The sequence below is a fragment of the Anolis carolinensis genome, chromosome 2 (assembly GCF_035594765.1).
Source record: "Anolis carolinensis isolate JA03-04 chromosome 2, rAnoCar3.1.pri, whole genome shotgun sequence".
In the NCBI taxonomy this organism is placed as follows: Eukaryota; Metazoa; Chordata; class Lepidosauria; order Squamata; family Dactyloidae; genus Anolis; species Anolis carolinensis.
Window position 1 is genome coordinate 51,296,442 of NC_085842.1, and position 27,125 is coordinate 51,323,566.

Genomic DNA, 27,125 nt, shown 5'->3' on the forward strand with positions numbered 1-27,125 from the left:
GGAGATACCTTCTCAGTGGTGCTCCCACAATCTGTAACCATGGATTCAGACTTCTGCAGTTTGGAAATACTCCTTACAAATCCCAACAATATTTCAAAAAGCAATCCTTGGTTTTGCTATTTTATAAGGACCACCATTTTATTATGCCATTGGATATACTGGGACTTGAACATCTATAGATTTCGGTATCCATGTGGGTGATTCTGGAACTAAACCCCAGCAGATAATAAGGGCCCACTGTAACTATGATGCAATAGCTTTTAGAGAAGAACATTCACTTTGTAGTTTCCTAGATTTATGTGTGCTCATGTGTTTTCTATACATACACATACAAGACATGGTCAAGTCAGTTACATATTTAATGAGGAAAAATGTTGTCTCATTTTAGATGTGTACTAGTGGGATCAACCTAATCTGATATAGTGATCTGTTCAGTTTTAGGGATAGGGAACAAAGAAAATCCATGCAATTCCTGTTATAAAGTTAATGTGCTTGTTAGTGACCCAGATTTCAAGAGCTTTTAATACCTGGCAGGGGCTCACATCTGTAGAGGGGGAAAATGGTACGAACATTTGATCTATCACACTGAGGGTGTGACAGACAGCTTTGCACTCTCTTGCTCTCTGTTTCTCTCCCTCCCTCCCTTCCTCCTTGTCTCACTGTACTTGCCTTGCTTAAAGGAAGCCGAACAGAGAATTAATTTTAATATGAGCAGGATTTCTGGATACCCATATTTCGAGCTTTAGCTGTTCTTTTTTTTTCTTTCTTTTTGTCCATGTGCCCTAACTGTGTGGGTCCTTGTTGTGGATGTTGCGGGAAAGCTGTACATTTCACAGTTAATCCCAGTGAAGAGACAGGGAATGCTCAGCGGATAAAAGGCTTGTAGTCCCAGCTGGGGAAAGAGTTCCATTATCTCCCAGCTGCATAGACATTCTGCACAGCTTTGGTTTTGCCTGAATGAGCAATGTGGCTTTCGGAAAGCATGTAACAGTTTGGCAGAAAACTGTAAAGATCCTGAGACGGTTTGGCTGCTAAGATCTGTAAGTACAACACTGGATTGTTGCAATGTCAATCGTGCTGGAAGGAAAGCTGCATTTCTTTTGTCTCTCTCTCTCCCCCCCCTCCCTGTAGTGATTTGCATTGGCATAAAAGATACAGATTGTAAACGGAATTTGCTGTCCTTCTATTGATGCTTTATAACAATTGTTCATTCTGGGCTTTTAAATTATTATTTACCCAATATGATGTATTTAGTTTGCCATGTCTGTGCTGTATCTGGGTTCATGTAAGAGCAAAATCTCATGAGAAACAGTGCTGCTAATGTATGACAGGTATAGGCATATTTCTTAATAGGTTTTGACAGTTCTTAGGGAGGGGGTTTCTATATGTGTTTGTGTGTTGGGGTGCATTTGTGCTGCACTTAATGGGCAATATAGGGGATGACAGTGCTAATTTTGATATTTGCTCCTATTAAAAAGCCAAGGAAGAACATTGGTGATTCCTTTCATTCTCCAGAGTTTCAGCATCTGCAAAGAAATAAAATTAAAAAAATGAACATCTATGTCAGGAGATTTCATTGAATCACAAGAAAGAAGTTTTATGCAGGGAGGGGAACAGCCATTTATGCCCCTCCTCATTTTTTAAAAAATAGATTAGGAAAAGATTCAATAACCATGTATCAAAGTTCATGTGTGTGTTTTCACAAATCACAGTGGCATCTCAGCTATTTCATTTGTAAGGTTTACCAATGCAAAGATCTTGTGATGAAAAGTTGGAAAAGCCTAATAACTCAAAAAAACTAGCAAGAAATTAGGAATGTGTGCCTATGTATAGCTCATACCCAAAGTACATGACATGCTTGAGAAAGCAATTTTTCTGAATCTGTTAGAAAATATGTAGTTTCAGACATCAGTTGTGTGTTTGTATAGGCTTGCCTTTTGAATGTAACACAGTTCACAGTGTTACTATCTGGTATAACAGGCAATATTAGTGTTTTTGTGCAATGCTATTATTTTGTTGATTTCTGATATGCTGAAGAAGTCTAAGTAATTCTTTCTGTGTTCCTCAGTTTTTCCCCACTCTTGCACAAAACTACTTAACTTTCAGGTATGGTGGGTCCAAAGATGTGATGAGCATATTATGAATAGATGAGTGTTTAGAGTTTGGTTTTTTGTTATTTTTATAATTGTAGCCATTTTGGAAAAGGTATAGTTTCTTTAATTACCAACATTTTAAAAATGGTTAACACTAGGAAAATCATGTGTGATGGTACAAAGTTTTATGTTTAAGTGTTCAGGAAATATCCTATCAATTTGCTATATTTTTTCTCAGCGTTATTACTTTCCCATCATGGGGGATGATACTGGAGAGAAACTAATCCACTAAAGACAGACAGAGACAGACCGCCACTGAATTGTCGAATTGGAATGCTAAGCATGTTGGCAACACAGCCAATATATATCTTCATCAGCAGAGGCAGTTGGCTCTGCTTTAGTGTTCACTGGCATTATATGAGTGTTTCAGGACTGTCTTTCTACAAAAATTCTCACAGATGTCTATGAATGTGTGCAGACATGTAGATGCATTTCGAATCCTCATTAATAAAAAGTTCACAGCTACTATACAATATCATACGGTTGTGCCTATAAATTGTATGATCTAGCAAAATGGGCTGCTGTCTTCCACCCTCTCTCCTGTAACCTTATAAATCCTTCTCCAGGAGGTCTGAGGCCTTCCTCAAATCTTGGGCCAAATTGTATGGGGCTGCATTATAATGGCAGAATTACTGGGGGAGGATTCCTATGCTAGCTCTCTCCCTTCCTCTCTCCCTCCCCCCTCTCTTTAAAGCCAAACATTTTTTGTGAATGAAATGTACATAGAATGATAATGGAACAAAAACTACTCACTAGAAAAGATGATCAACACTTTCAAATACATAAAAACCAAAATTAAAAGAGATTTAAAATTTATTCCCTGGCACACAAAGAAATCCAAATTACCTTTAAAAAAAAGGGCAAAAAAACCCAACTAAGATTAACAAAATAAAGGGGAAAAGAAGACTTCCAACGTCTTTTCTGTGGTTGTATCTTAAACCCTGTGATTTCTCCTCTTCCTACTCTATTTAGGAATTACATTTAATGTTTTCATTTAACTCCTATTAGTTGACAGAACTGTCATCAATTTCCACTCAAAACCATGCAAAGATTGACAGAGACCTGGGCTAAACTGCCTGGTGTATGTGCCTCTGAGGTAGATCACATGAAAAGGGAGGGACCAGGAGTTTTATACTTCTTGATTGAGCTCCTCTGTCTCTCTTTCTGCTCTTCAGTAGAGTATGAGTTCTAATGACTTCACCCCCACCCCCACCCCCACCCCCTTTAGGGATAAAGGGGAGGTCACCTATTCCATATTGTCTATTGGGGAATAGGGAATTGACTCAGGATAGTGTTTTTACATAGCCTTTACTGGCAAGTTTTGAAGGAGAAAATCAACAATCGGTAAACCATGGCATCATTGAGTTGAATGGTTGGGCTCTGAAAAATAATCTCTGGGTTCTGAGGCCTGGGAGCTGTGGAGATGCTTCCCCTTGGGGTGGACATGGAATTTCTCTCTTTTTGAGTTGAGGAGGAGGCAGTTCCATAGATCCGCCTTCCAAAATACAACAATCTGGTGTATGCTAGCTAAGACCCCAACCAGGTTGCTCTCCTCCTCTAGCAAGTTTTCCAGGTTTTAATATTAAATAGTTAATAGTTCAAATAAAGTGAACCTGATTTCATCCAATTTGTTTGGTCTCGTTATTTCAGGGTTGGTCATCAAATCACTACCAATTGTCTCAGTCTTCTCCCAAATGGATATTGGGTTCAACCTGAGCAATATGGAGAGGACAAGGTAATAGCGGAAATGCAACCCAAAATAGTTTCTCAAGTTGCTCCTGAAACAAAAAAAATGAAGTAAAGAAGTAGTCCAGGAATACCTGGAAACTCTAATTGAATTCAAGTCTCTAGGGCCAGATGAACTAGATCAGAACTAGATTAGCTGCAGGAAAGCTGCTGACTGGAGAATTGGCAGTTCAAAGCCACGAGGCAGCGTGAGCTCCCCCATCAGCCCTAGCTTCTGCCAATCTATAAGTTCAAAAGCATGCAATGCAAATAAATTAATAGGTACCACCTTGGCAGGAAGGCAAAAGAGTGCCCCAAGCAGACATGCTGTCAATTGAAGATGCCTATGGACAATAGGCTCCTCAGCATGGAAAATTGGAACAAGAGCACCACCCTATAGCAGGAGTTGTGCATTACCTCCAGATACTGGAAATGAAAAAGGGTAAGGCCTTTACCTTTGTTCTGGGTATTGTATGTCATTGTGTTCACTGTGTAAAAGGCATTGAATGTTTGCCTTTAATGTGTACTGTACTCTGCTCTGAGTCCCTCTGGGGAGATGAAGCAGAATAATAATAATAATAATAATAATAATAATAATAATAATAATAATAATAATAATAATATCCAAGAGTATTGAAGAAAATAGCAGAAATCATTTCCGGACCATGAGCAATAATCTTTGAGAATTCTTGGGGAACAGAAGAAGTCCCAGCAGACTCTATATTCAAGAAGGGAAAAAAAGAGGACCCAAACAATTACCATCCAGTCAGCCTGACTTCAATACCAGGAAAGATTCTGAAACAGATCATTAAGAAGGCAGTCTGCAATCACTAAAAAAGAAATAAATGCTGTGATTATTCAAAAACAAGTCATGCCAGACTAATCTTATCTCTTTTTTCGACAGAGTTACAAGCTTGGTAGATGCAGGGAATGCTGTGGATGTAGCATATCTTGATTTCAGTCAGGCCTTCAAAAAAGGTCCCCCATGACCTTCTTACAAGTAAACTAGTCAAATGTGGGCTAGGCAATACTACTATTAGGTGCATCTGTAAGTGACTGAACCTGAATGGTGTACACCAATGGTTTCTCTTCATCCTGGAAAGAAGTGACTAGTGGAGTGCTACAGGGTTCGCTTCTGGGTACAGGTCTGGTTTAGAGGGTGTGCTTATCAAGTTTGCAGATGACACCAAATTAGGAAGGATAGCTAATACTCCAGAGGAAAGGATAAGAATTCAAAAGGATCATAACAAATTGGAGAGATGGGCCAAAACTAACAAAATGAAGTTCACCAAGGACAAATGCAAGATACTATACCTAGGCAGAAAAAAATAAAACGCAAAGATACAGGATGGGTAGAGTTTAGCTCAACAACAGTCTGTGTAAGAAAGATCTTGAAGTCTTCATGGACAACAAGTCAAACAAGTTAAACATGAGCCAACAGTGTGATGCAGCAGCTTGAAAAGCCAATAGGATTTTGGGCTGCATCAAAAGGAATATAGTGTCTAGATTGAGGGAAGGCAATGTGCCTTTGTAATCCACTTTGGTTAGATCTTACCTGGAACACTGTGTCCAACTCTAAGCACCACAGTTCAAAAGAAATATTGACAAGCTGGAAGATGTCCAAAGGTGGGCAACTAAAATGACCAAAGGTCTGGAGACCATGAATCCCTATGAGGAGCATCTTAAAGAACTGGATAATATGTTTAGCTTGCAGGAGAGAAGGTTGAGACGAGACGTCATAGCCATGTATAAATATGTGAAAGGGTGTCATAAGGAAGAGGGAGCAGGTTTGTTTTCTGCTGCCCTTGAAACTATGACCATATGTTCACCAGTGGAACTCTCTTCCTCAGAGTGTGGTGGAAGCTCCTTCCTTGGAAACTTTTAAACAGAGGTTAGATGGCCATCCGTCAGGAATACTTTGACCTTTCTGACAGTAAGTGTTGTTCGGCAATTGAATATGCTGCCTTAGAGTGTATTGGCATCTCCTTCTCTGAAAAGATTTTTTGCATAGGCTGGATGGCCATCAATCCAATTTGGCCTCTTTCTCATTATATCATTCTAAATATTCTCATATGCTTAATATATTGCTCATATTTTCTTTCAATTTTCTTTTGGGTAAAAATTCCACATTGATCTTCAGAAATATATTTTTGAATAATACTTTTTAATTTGTCCACTAAAATAATCGTAAACAGCTTATAATTATTGCTCAACAATGCTATTGGCCTGCATTTTTTTTTTGGTAAAGTCAGATTCTGAACTTCTTTAGATATAAGAGCTATATTGGCTGCTTTACAACTGTCATGGCTCTTTCCAGTTAGTAAAATTGAGTTCATCATCTGCTGCATTGGAATTAAAACTCCACTTTGATGTATGTATAATATAACACTGACAACCCATCTGGTCCTGGCATCTTCCCTATAGCAGTTGTATTTATAATGCCACAAATTTCTCTTTCCACAATAAAAGCAATTATAGATTGTTTCTTTTCTTCTGTAATCTTAGTTATATTCTGTTAGTTATATATTTCTTCCAGTTTGTCCACTGGAATTTCTTATCATTTATGTAGTGAGAAATAAATTTGTTTTCTGTATAGTCTCATTTTTAGAAATCATAGTATTACTCTCTTATATTTTTATTGCTCTCCCTCTTGGTAATTGTTAAACTAACTTTCCCTTTACCTTATTTGCAAAATAAAAAAATGTTTTGTATATTTCAACTTTTTCTCAATTTCAACCACCTTATGTTGTTAGTTGCTTTCAAATTGACTTTAACTTATGGTAATTTTATGAATAAGAGACTTTCAAGGCATATTATCCTCAACAGTCTTGCTCAAGCTAGCAGATTAAGGGCTGTGGTTCTTTGCTAGATTTTTTTGCATCTGGAATATAGTCTTCCTCTTTTCCTACTGCCCTCTGTTTCACCAAACACTATCATCTTTTCTCAAGACTACACATCAACCAGAGTCTTCAAATGAGACTTTAAACTCATTCTTTGTATCTCATCCCCAAACAATTGAATCTGTATTACCTCTGGGTTGTTGTGTGTTTTCCAGGTTGTATGGCCATGTTCCAGAAGCATTATCTCCTGACATTTTGCCCACATCTATGGCAGGCATCCTCCAGGCATGTATTATCTCTTTTTTTAGGTCATTACTATATTACATACAATCCTTCCATAAATGCTTTACACAAACCATTCTAGTGTCACTTCCTTTATCCAAATTGTCTTCAAAGAATTTTCATGTTTCCTTTTTACATTTCTCCATATCTCTTTTGTTTCGCAAAATTGACTCTTCATGGCCATCTAAAATTTTCCCTTGTTCTTGGAAAAACTAGTAACACAGGATTGTGGCCTGAAAAAGTATTTGGTAATTTCTCAACCCTTTTCCTCCTAATAAAAAATTATGATACCCAAATCATATCAATTGATATCAATATGCAATGCTGATCAGATGTGGGATACTCCAAATCAGTGTGACTGACATCTGCATGGTCACTAAGTCAGCTTGAGTTTTGGCAGGTGTCTATACTGTGTGATACTGAGCCAGCTTGGTGGCTGGATCGTGACTGGTTCATTGCTACCAGAACCAGTCTGACACCACCAGGCCACCATCTTTTCCTTCCCCTTATTGATCTGGCCTTGGTAGTGAACTCCAGGCACAAAACTGGCAGTGGTAATAACTTGTTTCCTGTAATGAAGCCTGCTGGAGCAACAAAGCAACACTAGAGAGAGGAGAGGGTAAAGGGAGAATCACTTTACCCTCTGATCTTCTCTGATCACCTGAGCCTGGAAAAAGCAAGATGGTGGAATGAATGGCTGTGGTCACTTCCAAATAGGAAGTGTCCAACTATTTACATTAGCCTAAAATAGAGGTGAACTTCAGAGTTTCAGGGAGTTTAGTTTAACCTTCTCTGCCAAAAAATGTTGGTGCCTCACCAAACTAAAAAATTCCAAGATTCTATAGCATTGTGTCTTGGTGATTTAAGTGATGTTGAACTGGATTAATGTATTACAGTATAAAGTAATTGCCGAATAATGAATGTATACTGTAACAACAACAATAACAACAACAACAACAACAACAACAACAACAACAACAACAACAGCTTTATTTTTGTATCCTGCTTCCATCTCCCTGAAGGGACTTGGGGCGGTTCACATGGGGACAAGCCCGAAGAACATAAAACAAAACATAGATCAGTAAAATTAAAACATTATAACCACATAAAACAACATATATACTGTAGAGTATAAATGCATCCAAAATCCACAGTTCTTTGTTCAGTCAAACTGCTTTGCAAGAAATAAGTTTCTCAGGACTTTATCCCACATTGCTTCCCCTGTCCCCTCAATTTCTAAACTATTTATTAATTATTTTATTTACTTCATTTCTATCTTGCCTTTCTCTACCCCAGAGGGGATTCAAGGCAGCTTTAACACTGAAATACATCTCAACAACATATCAACAATCTAAACGTGAATAATTAAAACACATATCAATCAATTAAACAGATTAAAACCAAATAAAATAAAATAAAAATGTTTAGAATCCATTGAGAGTACAATTTATGACAGGGCCCTTCACATGATGCAGGGAAACTTTCTGTCAGCTTATGCTTTGTTAGGGAAACATCTATAACAGTCCAAAAGAAAAAGAAAAAGAGGGATACTACAGTCAGGGATCATCTTCTGGACTCAGGAATTGGGATATAACTGCAGAAAACACCCAAAAACTCATGAGATAGGAGCTGTCAGATTAGCCAGGGTTGAATCACTTCAATGATAGGGAATCAGGAGCGTTCCAAGCATTAACATGTTCTCCCGAAATCCTGCTTCATGGTATTTTTAAAAACAATAATATAATCATCCACAATACTGACATTTCAAATTATCTTTTTTTTCCTGTCTGTACTGATAAGTTCTCAGAGTTCTGCAATGGACTGCTGTCTCTTTAAATCAGTGCCTCCATTCTACTGCAGAACCCTGGGATGGGAAGTGGGGGAAAGCTGATATCGCCAGGATTTTTTCCCCAAAAGTTTTTTTTTTAGAAGATTGAGGGAGGTATGGAACTGCACTCACTGGTGTGATAAATCTGAACATGGATTATTTCAGGAGAAAAAACAAGAAAGAACAACATGTGATAAGGAATGACAAACAGAACGATATGCTTTGCAACTCTACAGAACTAAACATCATGATAATGTGATCCCCTCAACACAGAGATGGAACAGAGTCCATATTCTGCTTAGTCTGTTCAGATCTTTCAGTCTGTTCAATGAATGAGTGAAGCAACAACTTTTATTTACCTGATCTTGAAGATTTAAAACTGTAGAGACTCCCTTGTACTACAGTGGCGGTACTGGCTGGGAAATTGTTGGGGTTGTAGGTCAAAATGATAACATTTCAAAACTGGGGATGAGTTCTTGCTTTGAGAAGATAAAATATTTTCTTACCTTAGTTCTTTAATCCATCTACTTAACTTAGGAGATCTCTCATTGTCTGAGTATGATGGTCTTCCAAGTTCTAGGAAAATGCCTGTGCATGGTTTTTTTTAATGTGTTGGTGCACAGCCGATCAACACACAGTCTTCACAAGTGGGGGTCCCAACCAGTGGCATGGTTAACATTATGACAGTGGCTTCTCAATCTGTTGCAGCCTTCTTCTGCCTCCACAGCCATTATAACATTTACAACGTTATCTTCCACCTGATCTGTCGTTGAGGCCTTTGGATTGTGCTTGGTCTGGAATCTCACCTGCACCCCCCCCCCCTTGGAGTGCATGACTCCGGTGGTTACGCCTGCAGGTTCATTGGAATATGCAAGCCTCCTCACTATGACAAGGCAACAATCCATCAAGGGGAAGTCCATCTAATAACCCTATGATATCTTGCACTGTATATGGAAATCTTGGCAGGTTATGTTTTTCCCTAGTTTTCAGACAGGATGCAGATTTCAGGATGTACATAGGTGTTGTGAAAATATTTTAGATGAGAGAAGCAGGATTCAAACTTGATGAAATCTTAAACTACACCTGTTGAGAAGCTCTATCTCCTACAACTGTTAAATAAATTGGAGTTCTTTTAGGAAGAAATAGAATGGAGTGTACATGGGGTGAACAAAACATCCTGGGTTTCAAATTGTGTGGCACACTTTACACACAAAATAGGTTAAAAAACAAACTTATTCTTCCCATTTAGCAATATTCTGAATGGTAAATTGCTGCTTGTATACATTGTGCTGGTTACCGTAGTTCCTTTTATGACCTAATCCATTTGCACAATGAAGAAAGTCAACTGAAGAGGAAGTATGAGATTAAACAGGAGGTTTTTTAATAAAGAGAAACATGGGACTAGTTTGAGTAAGTACCAAGCTGGATAAATAATATAGGTAAGTGTGAATGACAATTTTGAATCCATGTAAAGCTGAGGTTTTTTGTTACTAGTGCAAAGTATTTGCATAAGCTGCAATACTTTTCTAAAAATATGTCTGATTTTACTTAATTTTCTCCCAGGCTTAATTCAAAGTGCTGTTTTGAACACACAATGGCATATCATTGTTATGTGCATTCAGATCTTTTCTGATGTATGGCAGACCAGGAATTTAGTGTGTTGGGATGTTTATAAATCTCTCCCCCCCCCACCCCCCTACATGCACAGTGAATGAAATTAACAAAACAGAACAGCTGTTTGTCAAATTATTCTCTGTTTAACACTTTGCATGGCAGTTACCCAGTGCCCTTGGCTGTCTTTTCACCTTTGGCATATAAATGGGGAGGAAAATGCTTAGTATAATTAATTTAGGACACAAGGTGAATTGTACTGTTATAGTGAAGGAAATGCAATACAAAGCTAGTCCTTTGTAGTTTTGCTCATATGTCAACTTCAACTCATTAGTATTTTGTATCCTTAACAATTCACTTCACTACCATATTATATATGCTGGTTGGGTACTGTGATAGGTTATCTTTGCTGCGTACCTTCAAGTCATTTCAGACTTTTAGCAACCCTAAGGTGAACCTGTTATAGGGTTTTCTTGGCAATATTTGTTTGAGAGGGGATGCATTTTCCTGCCTCTCAGCCTGAGTGTGTGTGACAGAGAATCATAGAATCATAGAGTTGGAAGAGACCTCATGGGCTATCCAGTCCAACCCCCTGCTGAGAAGCAGGAAATCATATTCAAAGCTGGGCTGTGGCGCAGGCTGGTTAGCATCCAGCTGCAAGAAATCACTCTGACCAAGAGGTCATGAGTTCGAGGCCAGCCCGTGCCTACGTCTTGTCTCTGTCTTTGTTCTATGTTATGGCATTGAATGTTTGCCTTTATGTGTGCAATGTGATCCACCCTGGGTCCCCTTCAGGGTGAGAAAGGCAGAATATAAATGCTGTAAATAAAATAAATAAAATAAATAAGCACCCCCGACAGATGGCCATCAAACTTCTAGAATCATAGAATCATAGAATAGTAGAGTTGGAAGAGACCTCATGGGCCATCCAGTCCAACCCCCTGCCAAGAAGCAGGAAATCGCATTCAAAGCACCCCCGACAGATGGCCATCCAGCCTCTGCTTAAAAGCCTCCAAAGAAAAAGCCTCCACCACACTCTGAGGCAGAGTTCCAGTGCCGAACAGCTCTCACAGTGAGGAAGTTCTTCCTAATGTTCATGTGGAATCTCCTTTCCTGTAGTTTATATCCATTGTTCCACGTCCTAGTCTTCAGGGCAGCAGAAAACAAGCTTGCTCCCTCCTTCTTATGACTTCCCCTCACATATTTATACATGGCTATCATGTCATCTCTCAGTCTTCTCTTCTGCAGGCTAAATATACCCAGCTCTTTTAGCTGTTCCTGGTAAGGCTTGTTCTCCAGACCCTTGATCATTTTAGTCACCCTCCTTTGGACACCTTCCAGCTTGTCAACGTCTCATTTCAACATTTCCTGGGTGCCCAGTCAGTTTCCAGGACCAAGTAGGATTTTGAACCATGGTCTCCAGAGTTGTAGTGCAACTCTCAAGCCATTGCACCATGCTGGTTAGAAGCAAAGTTTACTTCTTGAAAATATGTTTGTTTGTTACTGTCATATGAGGGGCTGGATGGTCATCCGATTTTTATGAAATTGGGGCTTTGGGAAGTGGCTATTCTTGTTATGTATTTTCAAGTCAATTTCAACTTATGGAGATTTCTCAGCAAGAGATGTTTGTCATTGCTCTCCTCTGAGGCTGAGAATGTGTTACTTGTCCAAGGTCAACCAGTTGGTTCCAGTGGCCTCTACACATGTGCACCAGGGCATGGATTCCACTGTCCGGCGGAGTGCAGGTAAATAGTGTATACATTAGTCTAAAAGCTGTAGTATGTTCCATTACATTAAGAGAAAGGATCATGTGGCCCTCTAGGATCTATTGAACTGCAACTTTCTTATTCTTTTACCATCAACTGGGCTAGCTATAACTGATGGGATTTCCTGTTCAGAGCATGTAGATGACCCCTGGTTTACATCTTTAAAAGGGATGTAGCTTTAATGTAGTATATGTGTTAGCTAGGCAATAGTTAATAAAGTTTCTTGTCACCTTCTAGGGTGGCTGGTTCAATTGCACTAATCATAGATGAACTGAAGTTTTCAGTATAAGCTCAGCTTTTCAGGATTATACACTATAGCTGTTTCCAATCACATTTGGATAAACTAAGTGGGTATTAGAATTGTTAATAAAAGACCTCCTCCCCGGCCCATGCTTTCTAATTCCCTGACTAATAAATCAGTCAAATCCCATTCTCTCATGCTCTCTTTTAAATTATCTCTTTCTTACCCATATGCTACAATTTCCTGTGAATTCTCTAAGCACAAATAATTCCAGACTACTGAATAACTTATGCCATAAATAGCCATATATTCATAGACTCCCACTCTTTCAATTTTTTGAAGCCTGAACAGAGGCCTGAAATGATATTTTTAATTTTGTGGATATGAACATGAAACAAGAATGAGAGAAAGAAAAAGAAGAGCATGTGATTAGAAAAAAAAGAATATATAGCTTGAAGACATTTTCTCCATAAAATGTATAGGGTTTTTTCAAGTTAGAAGGTGACAGAAGATTTTTGTGATGCATAGGATAAACTCATGTGATGGCTGTATTCCATATAGTGTTCCCTGTAGTCTTAAAGCTATGATAATGAAAAAAAAAACAACCTAAAGTTATGAATGATTCAACACAAGTTCAAATAATTGGCTAACCCATGTTTTCATTGTCTATAAAAATCAAGATCCTCAATATGAGTTCACACTCCATTTTCCATCTGGTTGCCCTTGGGCTGGGGTCAAGTATAGGTTACATCATATGAAACATCTGTCATGCTAATACCTTATCATGAGATGGAAAGGAGTTGTTTATGCTGAAAATATTTACTACAGTTAGATTTGAAAATGTCAAGAACAAAAATTTACCTCTATAAAATATTATAAGTTGAACCCTAGAACAAATATCTATCAAGAAAAGTAGCATGACCAATACTAAAATTTTGGGAAGTTTTTCCACTGGGTTATATAGCATATGATGTGAATGGAGAGGTCTTGAAAAAATAGAAACTCCCAAACAACTTATCTCTATTGCAGCCCACTATGCTCTCCAAGTGTCTACTAGGGGTTAAGAAACCCTGAGGTAAGGTCTGGTATATGAAATGGACATTGAACTCATAGGAGTTGTAATGGAAGTAAGTTGGCCAAATTACCATATATGTATTATTCCTGTAAGTGTGCAGACACAAGTTGAGTGGCTCCCTCCTCAATTCTATTAGTATGGCAGACCTGTGTGAAATGGAGCAAATCTTGGCCAACAAATCTGAAATCTGGATTGGCCTGGCCAATAATAATTATTATTATTTGCGGTTTTCTGGCATTGTATATTTCTGCTGCTTCTGTGACTGTTCATTTATATTTTGATTCCGTAGCCCACTTGTCGATGGATGTCCAGAATCAGCAGCATCCACCATGGTCCTTTTTATCCTGGGCAACAACCGAGCCAGTATAGACTTCATTTTGGTTTGATTCTCCATAATAGTAATGGGTTAGGTGCTCTTAGTTGTACTCCTCAGCTGAGACCTCTCTGGCTTGGTTGGACCTGCCGGTAGTTACACTACCGTCAGCACAGCTCTCCGTCATCATTGGAGTAGTTAAGCACCCTCCCCCCCCCGCCCCACGGCAAGGTGTACATGGATGCCCTGAAGCTGTATGGGAAAACGGAAACTGAAATCCAGTCTCTGACTAACACTGTCCGAATTTTTAGCACTGATATCAGCATGGAGTTTGGTTTGGACAAATGTTTGACAGTGGCATTGAAGAAGTGAAAAATCATTGAAAGTGAGGGCATAAATATGCCTAATGGCCAAACAATAAAGTGTCACCAGCCAGAGGCCTATAAATATCTGGGCATATTACAGCTGGACAACATCAAGCATGAACATGTGAAAACTGTGGTCAGCAAAGAATACACACAAAGGGTCAGAAAAATTCTCAAAAGCAAGCTCAATGGAGGCAACACCATCAAGGCCATAAACACCTGGGCCATACCTGTCATAAGATATACTGCTGGCATTATAAACTGGACACAGGTGAACTGGACAATTTGGACAGAAAAACAAGAAAACTCATGACCATTCATCTCATTCACTGCACCCTCGCAGTGATGTTGACTGGCTATATCTGCCTAGAAGACCAGGGGGCAGAGGACTCCTACAAGTAAAACAAGCAGTCAAAGAAGAACATGCCCTGGCATAATATGTAAAGCAAAGTGAAGAACCTGCTTTGATTGAAGTCAAAAATCAGAAACTCCTCAAAGCACAGCAGACAAAAAAACCAGTACAAGAAAATAGCACTACAAACTAGAGCTGACAGCTGGCACAACAAAACATTGCATGGAAAGTTCCTTGACAAAATTGAAGGAAAAGCTGATAAAGCTGGAAATTGAAGGAAAAGCTGGCTATGGCTCACGAAAGGGACCCTGAAGGAGACAGAAGGCCTGATCCTTGCAGCCCAGGAGGCAACAAATGCAATGAAGGCCAAGATAGAAAAATCAGCTGATGACCCAAAATGCAGACTGTGCAAGGAAACGGGCGAAACCATTGATCATATCCTCAGCTACTGTAAGAAAATCGCACAGACTGACTACAAACAGAGGCACAACTGTTTCAAATGATTCATTGGTCCAAATGATTCATTGGAACTTATGCCTCAAGTACCACCTCCCAGCAGTAAAGAACTGGTGGGATCACAAACCTGCAAAAGTATTGGAAAATGAACATGCAAAGACACTGTGGGACTTCCGAATCCAGACTGATAAAGTTCTGGAACACAATACACCAGACCTCACAGTTGTGGAAAAGAAAAAGGGTTGGATCATTGATGTTGCCATCCCAGGTGACAGTCGCATTGACCATATGGCCATGTTCCAAATGTACAATTCTATTGTAAGTTCGGGCACTAAAATGAATTGCTAAGAGATATTGGGGTGAAGTTTCAAACTCAGAACCTTATGGACCTGCCATATCTACAGGTGGCACGACTCCTTGACTCCATCAGAACCATGCAATGTCTTCTGGTCATGTAGTCTCATATCCTGAGGCATGCTTACAATCATGTGGGTAAAGAGTTGGATCTGTCTCCATGCTACAGCTGGCTCAACTGTAATCAAATAAATAAGAATGTGTGCTTTTTTATCTAGGTCTACAGGAAAGATGCCATAATAATAATAATAATAATAATAATAATAATAATAATAATAATAATAATAATGAGTACACACATGATAGAAGCATTGGACAAAGAACTAAATAAGAAGTCATCACACAGGTCTTCACATATTTGATGGCAGTAGATGGAATAGACTGCTAACTGTAATGTTGACAGGAAAGTTGTTTACATATTTGATTTGACAGAGTAATCACTGTATTTGCTCCTTCCATGTTCACTAAAGGCATCAAATATTGGACATCAATTCCAGCAATCATGCTTGGTTTTGTTCTGCCCTATTCAATGCAAGAGTTTTCTTTAAGTGTGCATTTGATATCTGCTTGGGATTCTGTTTGAAGGATGTTAAGATGAATGAATAATAATAAATACATCTCATGTATTGCAACTTGAAAACAGGTTTTCTAAAGTAAGAAAAGAAACTACAGGTAGCATTTTCCTGGGACTGGGTGAAGTAACTTTATTTATTTATAGACAGGGAACCAAAATTAGTTTGAATGGAATTCTACTTATTGGATGATAGTATTGGAAGAAGGAAGGAATAAGATTTTTGCTAAATCTACAGCATACTCCTATACCTCTAAAAATCAACTTGGAAAGGTTATAAATGCATCAGAGCACTGGGGACACTGGAAATCCTAGCAAAAATGGTCTCTGTTTATACCAATAGGATCCTCCATTTGACCTCAGCCAATTTCACAAATGGAATGAAATATATTGGTCATTAGGTCATTAGGCTTGTGCACTTCAGCCAAAAGGCATGCAATTTCAGGGTCCATTTTTGACTGACCCCCTCATGGGAGGAGTGTTGCTGTTTTCATTTGGCAAAGATTTGGCCCATTGGCTACAATGGGAAACTTTAAAGGTTCAATCCTATGTTATTTTAAGGCCTATATGCAGCTGATATGCCAGTTGTGCCTCTTTCTAAATTTGAAGGACCTGAAGATGGTAGTGCACACACTGGTAACCTCAAGGTTGGAGTTCTGCAATGTGCTTTACATTGTGCTATCCTTGTACCAAGTTCAGAAACCCCAGCTTGTTCAAAATATGGCAACTAGATTGGTTATAGGAACATTTAGGAGTGAACATATTATACCTAACCTAAAGTCACTCCACTGATTGCCAATTTACACTCCACCCTTCTCCTCTAGGGACTTTAGAGGACTTAGAGCGGATTACAGCATTTACATATATAGACAATCAATATATAATGAAGACACACAGACACAAACAAAGAAAGGCTTCTCCTTTCATTTCCAGCTTCTGGAGGCGGTGCTCATCTCTGGCTCTGGAGATGTGCTTTTCTCCATTTTCAAGACAAGGAGCATGCATTGTCATTTGATGGATGTATGGCCAGTAAGATTGCTTGGATCCCTTTCCCTTTTCCCGCCGAAGTGGTACCTATTTATATACTCACATTTGCATGTTTTCAAAATGCTGGGTTGGCAGGAGCTGGAACTGACAGACGAGAGCTCACCCTGTCTGATGGATTTGAACTGCCAATATTTAGGTCAGGAGTTCAGCAGCACAAGATTTTAACCCACTGCTCCACTGCAGCAATGTACAAACCTTTAAAGCCCTACATGGTTTGAGTCCAGGTTACTCAAAGGATCACCTTCTTCCATACAGTCCACCCTACACACTGAGGTCCTCTAAAAGGCATCTGCTCCAGTTTTCCAGAACCCGACTGGCAACCACCACCCAGAAGATTTTTTCATTGGCCACCCCACAACTGTGGAATGACCTGCCGGAAAACCTCTGCCAGCTAAATGAGCTGTTGGAATTTCAAAACCATGTAAAGACCTATCTCTTCCAATAGGCCTATCCAGACCATCTTTAACTATGAATTTTAAATATGTATCCTTTGTTTAATCTCTATTTTGTGTATTTTATATGTATTTTATAGAAAAAACATTTTAATATGTAGCTTTTACAGGGATATGTTTTATTATGTTTTAATACGTGTATCTGCAGTGTTTTTGCAATGTTTATGATTTTAATTATTCTGTAACCCTCCTCGAGTCATAAAGAGAGGCGGGTAAGAAATATAATTATAATTATTATTACTATTATTATTAATATTATTAGTAATATCAATATTTTCAATAGAAAAGGCCCTACATAAAATACATAGCTCTTTCACTTTTACTATAATGTCATGGTTCTGATTCCCCTACTTCTTTCTAGGTATCTGCTATATGGGATCAGTCTGGATAGGAAATGATCTGCACTGACCCCAGTGGTGGCCACAAACCCTGTCCTGAACCCACAGTTGTGGCGGGTCAAAGCCCAGAAGAGAGCAACCCCTTGTGAATATTTTATTAAGCATTTAGAAGGCTTTCAAGTTATCTGCTTCACTTTAGCATCTTGTGTCTTGTGGAGCAAGCATATCAAATTCATTTTCTTTGAGGGACACATCAACCTTATGAAGGTCCAGCAGCGAGGGGGAGGGGGACAGATGGTGGAAATCCCCAGACCCATAGGCAGGCAACAAGAAGGGACGATGGACAGCCACATGTCCAATAGCAGGTCTGACCACGGGGGGGGGGGGGGATGGTGAGAAACCCCACACCCAATGGTATCGTCCAAAACATGGGGTGGTGGAAAACCCCACATCAACTGCATGGAAGTCCCACAACCAAAGACAGCGTCCAGTAACAAAAGTCTGTGCTGGCAGGCAAAATTCATTTTGTTAGTTCTGACCCAGCTCTCCAATTTGTTAAGGCAAATTTGTATTCTGATCCTCTCCTCTGGGGTTTTAGCTATCCCTCCCAATTTGGTGTCATCTGCAACAGATGATTAAGAAGTGGCTTTTTATATAAAGTTTTTGTTAGCTATTTTTGTTTTGCTTTATTTTAGCTTGCAAAAAGCAAAAGTGATTGCTCAGGTACTGTAAAATTAATTGCCCTACCACAGCCATCAAAGATAATGAAAGACTTAACACATCACTTCATTTTAATTGCCATACAAAACGGCTTGCCTCCTTCATGCTGCAGTAGTACATGGAGATTTACGAAGCACTGTATATCCCGTGATCTCACAGTCACCCATATGCTCATAGCACACAATGCATCCTTTCAGACAAAAATGCACAAGCCTCAGGACACTACACAAGTATGGCTTTCTAAGTTTCTAAGAAGGAGAGAATACTTCTGGAACATGGCCACACAGCCCGAAAGACATACAACAACCCTGCTTTCTAAGTTGTCTAAGAATATGAAGTGTGAAAGCAGGAGCAATGCATCTTTGAAGTCATGACAAAGTTGCCATGGTGTAATTTAAAATTAAACCTCGTCATGCCATTATATCATATTATATCACACTTTAACAAATCTCATCTGATTTTTGGAAACTAGTAAGTAGTTAGTACCTAGTTAGTACTAACTGCTTACTACTCCCTGGTGAGAGACTACCAGGGATTTCTGGAAAAAGTTGAAAAGAAAGTATCAAAGAGCCTGGAAAGAGTACTTTCACATCATTGCAATGCATACCATCTATTGGATCTATCTTGTTTCTTTTAAAATTATTCTCTTTTAAAACATGGTGATTCTTGCTTTAGGATAAAACTGAAATCAATGCATGCTTCATCTGCAGTTTTAATAATAAGTTATAGATTGTTCGGCATTATATAATTGTTTAGGTAATTGCTCCATGGTTTCTTGTTGCTTCTGAGACACTCAAAGCCTATTCCTGTAATATAGGACTAGGCTTTTGGTGTAAACTTTCAGAAAGTGAGTATAGAACCTATACATCCCGAGTTTCTAAAGTTATAGCTTATGTGACTAGGACATATCAAATAATAATTTTATTATGTTATAAATCAAATTATCCTTGGAGTATGTCATAAATTATGTTGCAACTGACTAATGAGAGCAAAACAAAGAGAAGAAACATAATTTGACAATAGCCCCCACAATTCAGCCTGATTCAAAAAGAGTCAGACTGCAAAAGGCTGGTTTGATTTCTGTCACTTTCATTGGACAGATATATGTGCTGTGGTCTTCAAATAGTTTTAAGACTAATTTTCACTATTATTAATGGCTGTGATTTTCACAGATAATGTTAGTCGTCAATTTTATTGTGACTGGATTTTACTTTTATTTCATGCTTCTGTTTTACTATATTAAATATGTTTTGATAACTACTGTGATTTGCATGCTGGAGGCTAACTTGTGAGGATGTTGCCTAATAGGCAGCCTGCAAATCATTTAAATAGAAACAATAGAAACAAAATAATAATACCATGAATCTCTAACTCGGCATCATCCTGAATATAATGTATGGGAAGGGAATTTCCAAGCCTGGGACAGACACTAAGAAGGGTCCCTTCTATAGTCCTACTGGATGTGCCTATGATGGGATAGAAAGAAGGGACTCCCCAGTCCTTAACAGATCTCAAAGAACAGGTTGGTTTATAAGGAAGATAACAGCCCATCAAATAATCTGTACCTGAGCCATGTAGCACTTTAAAGGTCATGAGCAGCATTTTCAATTGTGCTCAGAAACAAAACTGGCAGAGAGTGGCGTTATAATAAAGAAATTGTGCAATCCCTCTCACTGGTTCCAGTGAACAATCTGAATGCAGTTCTTTGGATTGGATAAAGTTTCCAAACACTCTTCAAATGCAGCTCCGTATAGAGCACAGGGATGTAACTAACTAAGGCATGTGTTTCTGTGGCCAGATCTGGCACCTCAAGGGACATGCACAGCTGATGCACGATCTTTAACTGAACAAATGCACTCCTAGCCCCTGTTGAATCCTGGATTTTGGAACATGGCAAAACTGCAAATCTGCAACTTCAGTGGAAGAGTAACACCATTGAGCATATACTGAAACTCTTCCCTGATCTGACTTTAAGTTAACCCAAGCCTCACCCCCACCCTCATCCAGACCATTAGTAATGATCTTTTGAGAACCAAAACAGCTTACTTGACTTGTGATGGAAATGAATAATAAAGTTGGACATTACACACATACAGACAAAACCGGACCTCAAATGTCTGAAAATCTCTCCCAGTGGTTCTGTGCAGATGTTAAATAGCACATGGATAGAACCAAACTCTGAGGGACTCCACAGCTCATTGGCCAAGGAGTGGATCGCCATCTGGGTTCATCCCTCCAGTAAGGAACAAAGGCACTGCGACACAATGCTCCCACTCCCATCCCTACAAGGCAACCAGAAGGATACTATTGTCTATGGTATGCAAAGCCAAAAGGGACACATTTCCCCTGTGTAGCTCCTGATATAGGCCATCCATTAAGGTGACCAGAGCTTTCGCTTTCCCATAACTATACTTGAAACTGGATTGAAACTGAAAAAAAATGGTAAAATTATTGTTTTGAGAACAAAATTAGAAAAGAATTACATCTTATCTAAATATAGGTAGGACCAGGATAACTTTGGCTTGGTTATTTCTGTCTAGGAAATGTGATTGCTGGTGTGTCAAAAATTCTGTATGACGGTTACATGAGACATGAATGAAACTGTTTACAGAAGGTAGCATTGTTTTGGCTCAGCTTTCTTCAAAAATATATGTTATTCACTATATGTAATACAATATTGTTTGAGGTCCCTTTCCTTTCTTTGTCTTGATGTCACTCAGCTCAACATGAAAAATTGTCATCCCTAAAGGTTATGTCAGAGTAATTGCCTATATTTTCAGACCATTTCCGATGCTAATGGTTCTCATAATGTACCACAGAACAATGTCTAGTGTGGATGGCATCAATATAAGTACAGGTTCAACAGAAACAACTGATTCTTCATTCTTGGAGTGCATTATCCATTTTCCTATTTTTTTTTTCTCCAGTCACTCATTTGCCATGAGCAGAATGTACTACCTTTCAAGGCAGAGAAAAAGCAGAGATTTTTCAAGGGAAAATGTCCCCTTTAAGTCTGCTTGGTGTCACTAGAACATTACAAAAGAAGTATGATGAACTCAGAGATCTAGCTTACAGACAGATACAATTGATTGAATCAATAATACACATTTTGTGTTCAATGTGAAATGTTGTTTTTGTTCTTTGCTCATATGTGTAACGGAAAGCCTTATTTTATTGGTGATTTTTGTCTATGTTATTTAATGTTGGTTTAATGGTAAAGGTAGGCAGGAGTTAGCTACTTCTGATTGGCTGTGTGTCACTATGGTAACATAACTGCTGTAGAAATGTAGCTATTCTGAGAGGCTAGGAGAAAGGGGTGGAGCTAGCTGGAAGGAAAAAAGGAGGGAATGTTTTAAAAAGAGTGAAGTTTCTAGCCGGGGAGCTAGATGGAAGATGTATGTGTTCATGGTTGTTTTACAATATGCTTTTTAAATATTGATTTGTTATACATATGATATGTATCCTCTAATGGATCATTTTATTTTCAAATCTGAAAATATCCCCAGCTGCTCTTTTTATGGTAAAACTGATCTTACATAAAAAAAAAGAGCTGTATAGCCAGGATTTGTCCAAAAATGCCTGAAAGAAAAAACTGAGTTTTTTCCATTATGAAATCAAATTGCTTATCCCTTCTCAGCATCAAAATAGAGTAAACCGTTGATTCACTTTTTAATGAATAGGCCAGTCAGTGAATGTAACGTATATTCTTTCTTAGCATTCTGAGAGGGCTGAAGGTTTTTAAAATCCCTATGCCATCTCAGGGTCTTCATGCTAGTATGATCCCTGATATGAAATTTTCCTTTTTCAGTCTTTTATTTGAAAGACTGAAATGTATACTTCAGAAGTTTATTTATTAGGATCAATCTGCTTTTGTTTTTGTTTTTTGTTTTTTGCTGAAAGACAACTACGAGACAATATAAGGAATGTATTGGATATTTTGGAGTATTTAAAAAACATAATGAAAAACAAGTGGTTTTGATCTATTTAGAGCAAAAAAAGCTTTTGATAAACTGAATTGGTCATTTATGTTTAAGGTATAGGAGCATATGGATTTTGGAGATAATTTCATAAAGTAGATACAATCAATTTATACTAGGAAGATAGCAAAGGTTATTGAAAATGGAAATTTAATCAAGCCATGTGAAATTCAGAAAGGGGCTTGACAAGAATTCCAACCCTCACCACTTCTATTTATACTAATTCTTGAGATACTTTTAAGGAACATACGATGTGAGGAAATAATTTCTAGAATAAAGATTAAAAAGGAAAATTATAAATTGTGAGCATTTGGTGATTATTTTAGAAAGATTTGGTGATTATTTTAGAAAGCCCATTGAATGGAATAGAAATCTTGATAAAAAAATTCAATAATTTTATTTATTATTAAATAAAGGGCTGGCTGCTGCAGCCCTCATTGGGGCTTTAAGCCTTTTTTGAAAAAAACTACAAGACATGTGTTGTGACTGCGCCTTCGGGGATTATGGTTGATGGGGATGGAATTCGAAGAGGAAGAAAAAACCCTCGTGATGAGGGTTCACTGGAGGAGTTGCGCAGGAAGCGACTTAGAGAGCTATATGGGGGATCTTCTGAGGAAGATTCAGATGGGGAGATGGATGCTGAGGAACAGGTGGTGGCTGGGGAAGCGAGCACTGAATGGGCACAGCCACCGGAGATGTCTGGGGATTTGGGGTCTATGGATACTTCTGAACCTGGGGTTTCTGCAGGAGCTGATCCCAATTGGGATGCTTGGAGAAGGGAGGATGGTTCTTTAAGTGTTCATGGGGCTAAGTGTGGGCAGGATGATTGGGACTCCGACGAATTGCTAGGTACTCCAGATCCACGAGCTCTAGCTGTGTGGAGCTCAGACTCTGAGTAGATTTGGGACACCTGGTGTTTGGGTGTGAGTGTTTGGTCACCCAGGAGGAAGGGGAATAAAATGGGAATGTTTGGCCACTGCACTTTGCATGTGGCAAGGTGTTGCTGAGGCGCCATTGGGATCTCTGTGTTTCCATGAAGACTGGTCTTGGACTATGATTTGAATCTGCTGTTATCACCTAGCTTGGTTCTCGCTGTGTCTTATCGTGGACCTGTTTTGGATGACTGCACCCTCTTCAGACCTTGGACCGGAATTTGACCTTGCTACTGCCTTCGCCCTGTGATTGATGACTACTATCGGCTTTTGACTCCTGGCTTGCTCTTTGGACACCGCTGTTATCTCCTGACCTGACCTTGGAATCCCGGACGACGTCTTTTCACCATCCTTTTGGAGCCTTCGGCTTTATCTACATTGTGGAAGCAGTCTACTGCATTTTTAGTTTGTTTGTTTGTTTCCTGACCAATTTGGTGTTTTCTTTTGGGAACTGTTCCTTTGGAAACTACAGAGCCGGCTGGCAGGGCTTGGACTCAGAAAGTGCAGTTTGCACTAAGTTTGTTTAGCTTTGTTTTTACCTGCTTGTGTTGCTGAATTATATTTTTGTTTGAACTGCTCTTGAAGCACTGATAGTGAAGTGTTTCAAGGTTTTTTCTGTGTTAACATTACTTTTTGGCTTATCTGCTGAATAAACTCTATTTTTGTTCACTAATTGGCGTCTGACTCTTGACAACATGTCCCCTTCAATTCTTGCACAATGAGACATGAGCAGGGCACCAATCCTACAAAGTATCAGAAAGATTAATCTACTGATTTTTAGGATTTTTTTTTTAAAAAAACATTATCTTTCCTACTAACTCCACAAAGAAACACAGGTGCTGAGGGGGAGGAGACCAGCTTTGCAGAAAGAATTTTGATTAGCTGCTATTGTCAACCATATCGGCCCCATCCCCCCTTCTCACGCCCAGAGCATGTTCCATTGAAAAAACATGGCTTGAAATGATCCCAAACAACCAATCTTTACTAATCTCTCTAAAACATTTCGGAGGCTTCTGTTTTGTTTCATAATGCTTTGGGGAGGGGGACCTTTTCCAACTAGTAATTCAGAGATTTGTATTAATAAATCATACAAATCTCTGAATTAAGAAATGGACCTCCAAAGCTTTGCACAGCCCTATTATCTGTCAGGATGTGCGGGGGTTTCTTCAAAAACCATCCATCAATCAACTCCGCATCAGCACCCTGATGAATTGGTCCTCACAAATTCTCCTCCAATGTCAGACTGCTTGCTCCCATTCTGAGAAGCAGTACAGACCAAAGACATCTGCAGTTCAAACATTTATTCAATATTTACAAAGCATATTTACAAACAGCAAAAGCCATCGCTGGAAGCAGGCATTCTTTCTTTGCCGCTCAGCTCGGCACACGCAGTCCAACTGATAAGAAGCACATTCCTTAGTCCGAAGGAAGTCCCGTCCTCCAAGGCCGTAAATCATGTTGTATAGGCCACAGCAGGCTGTCAGTCAAACTGGCCTGCTATTAACTGTTTCATTGCTGAAACACACACTTGCTAAACAGCAAAAACACTTGATTCACATTTCATACACACACAACCATAATCCAACAATTCCCCTCTGAAATGTCAATCAATTTTTTCACTTAACACTCTAAACATTTGATATGTTCTCTATCATAACTCTACAGCCCATAACTTCTAGAATTCTGCAGCTTAAACACATGTTACATACAGTCTCTTTCAAATACATGTAAAATACATTTGGTTACAATACAATTTCTTTCTTGACGCATTTTTATTCTCGCAACATGTCGCAATACATTTATTTCAATTTCATCAACTCTTTGTTTTCATAACCTCTGAAAACCTTATGCTTTATCATGTGTGATTCACTCCTTTTGAATCCCTGATTCATGCAAATTTCTCCTTTTTCACTTAATACTGCCAGGCTATCTGTCCATCTAACACTGGCTCTTTTAAAGTTTTCTGCTTCTGTGTGTTGTAAACACATCACAGACCATGCTTCGAGTGATCACACATCACTAATAAATTTTCTTTCTCGCAGCAAAACATCAAACATCCTGCTTCGCGGCTACTGGAATACACTCAATCACTTTTAAATTGATTAACTCTATCTGAACAAACAAACATTCTGCAGTTCCTGTTGAGACAAATAAATAGTCACACTATTTTTACCACTTCTGGCGTTTTGGCAACACTTGCGCCGATTGACATATTGAAGACCACCAATCATCCGATTCATTCTCAGGCTTGAGAAAAAATACGTCTTCACTGTCTTCACTCTTTTCTGTTATCCTTTCCTCACTCTTGTTTAGGTGATTTTCTACTTTTGCCCCCTCTCTTCTGACCCTTCTGGGGAGTCTGAGCTTCCCCGGGTTTCTCTGGAGTAACTATTTCCTCCTTAATGGCTTGTTGCACAACTCTCTCTGCAACACAATCCCCTTCACTTGAAACTTTCTGCACCTCCACTTCCTTAGTGGACTTATTATTATTGTACAAAACCTCACAATTCAAATGCATCCTGTCCCAGCCTTCATCCTTCTCAAAGTATGCCTTCTTTGAGAAAATAAGTCTCCCAAGCCCACTATGAAACTTCAATTTATCTTGGTAATAGCCTAAAAATTGCATTCGTCGCCACTTAGGCTCACCTTTCTTTCTTTCATTGGCTGGAACTAAGACATTTACGGTTTGACTGAAGATTTTCAAATATCTAAGATTAGGGGGTCTGTTGTACATCTTGCGAAATGGGATGTCATCCACACACTCATCCCATAACCGATTCAGAATGAAATTATTGGTGTGTAAACATTCGGGCCAATTTCTATAATTGCTTTTGGAATCTTTAATCAAGCAATTTTCATTTGGATCATTTGTCTCATTCGATTTTGAGCCACACCTTCTTCAAACAATTTAAATGATCTAATATCTTTAAATTCCACACCCTTTTCTTTCAACAACTTCTGCATTTCTTCATCACACACATCAAGACCTCTGTCAAAAATTATTTGACCTATATGTTTGTCATAAACTCTTTCAACCATTTCTATCCATTTGGACAATTTTGCAACCACTTCCTTCAAATCTTTCAGGAAATAAACATAGCGAAATCTTGTGTGTCTATCTACTATCAATAGGGCAAACTCAGAACCTCCTTCACTTTTTGTGAAAGGCCCTGCCAGATAGAGGTGAATTGTCTCAAACATTTCCTTTACTCAAATCCTAGATTTCTTAGAAAATTCAGTAGGTTCAATTTTTACCTTTGAGCATATGGCACAGTCTAGTAAATTATTACATTTCTCACATTGAAACTCTGTGCATATCTCTAGAGTTTTTCTGAGCACCTCTACATGTGCATGACCCATTGCTCTGTGAAGATGATGGATACATCTGTCATGCATGATTTTCTGTTTAACGCAATAAATGTGTGCCCCATCAGGAAAGTTATCCTTCTCAAACATCATATACATTTTGTTCCTTTTCACACCTTCTGCCACCACACGGCCATCTCTGTAAATATATGAATATATACCACGGAACAACACACTATACCCATTTTCAGTTAAGGTTGCCACACTTAACAAATTTGAACTTAATTCAGGGATGTACAGGACATTCTCCCAATCCACCCCCAAACACGGGGGGCACATTTATCAAACTTTCTTTCAGTCCCATCAGCCAAAGTCACTGCTGTACCTGTAACATCCCTAATATCCTTCAAAAGATTAATGT

At 38.8% G+C, this 27,125-nt stretch overlaps 1 protein-coding gene across 6 annotated transcripts in view; it reads left to right on the forward strand.

The window, feature by feature from the left end:
* The first annotated feature begins 605 nt into the window (after positions 1–605).
* cntn6 (contactin 6) overlaps positions 606–27,125 on the forward strand; it is a 344,808-nt gene continuing 318,288 nt past the window's right edge. For 3 of the 6 annotated variants that reach the window (XR_010002549.1, XM_062969725.1, XM_062969724.1), the window contains exon 1: positions 606–1,040. The gene's annotated coding sequence lies outside the window, so the exon portion shown is untranslated. The remainder of the gene's footprint in view (positions 1,041–27,125) is intronic. The other 3 variants (XM_016991662.2, XM_008105353.3, XM_062969723.1) reach the window with 1 other exon arrangement.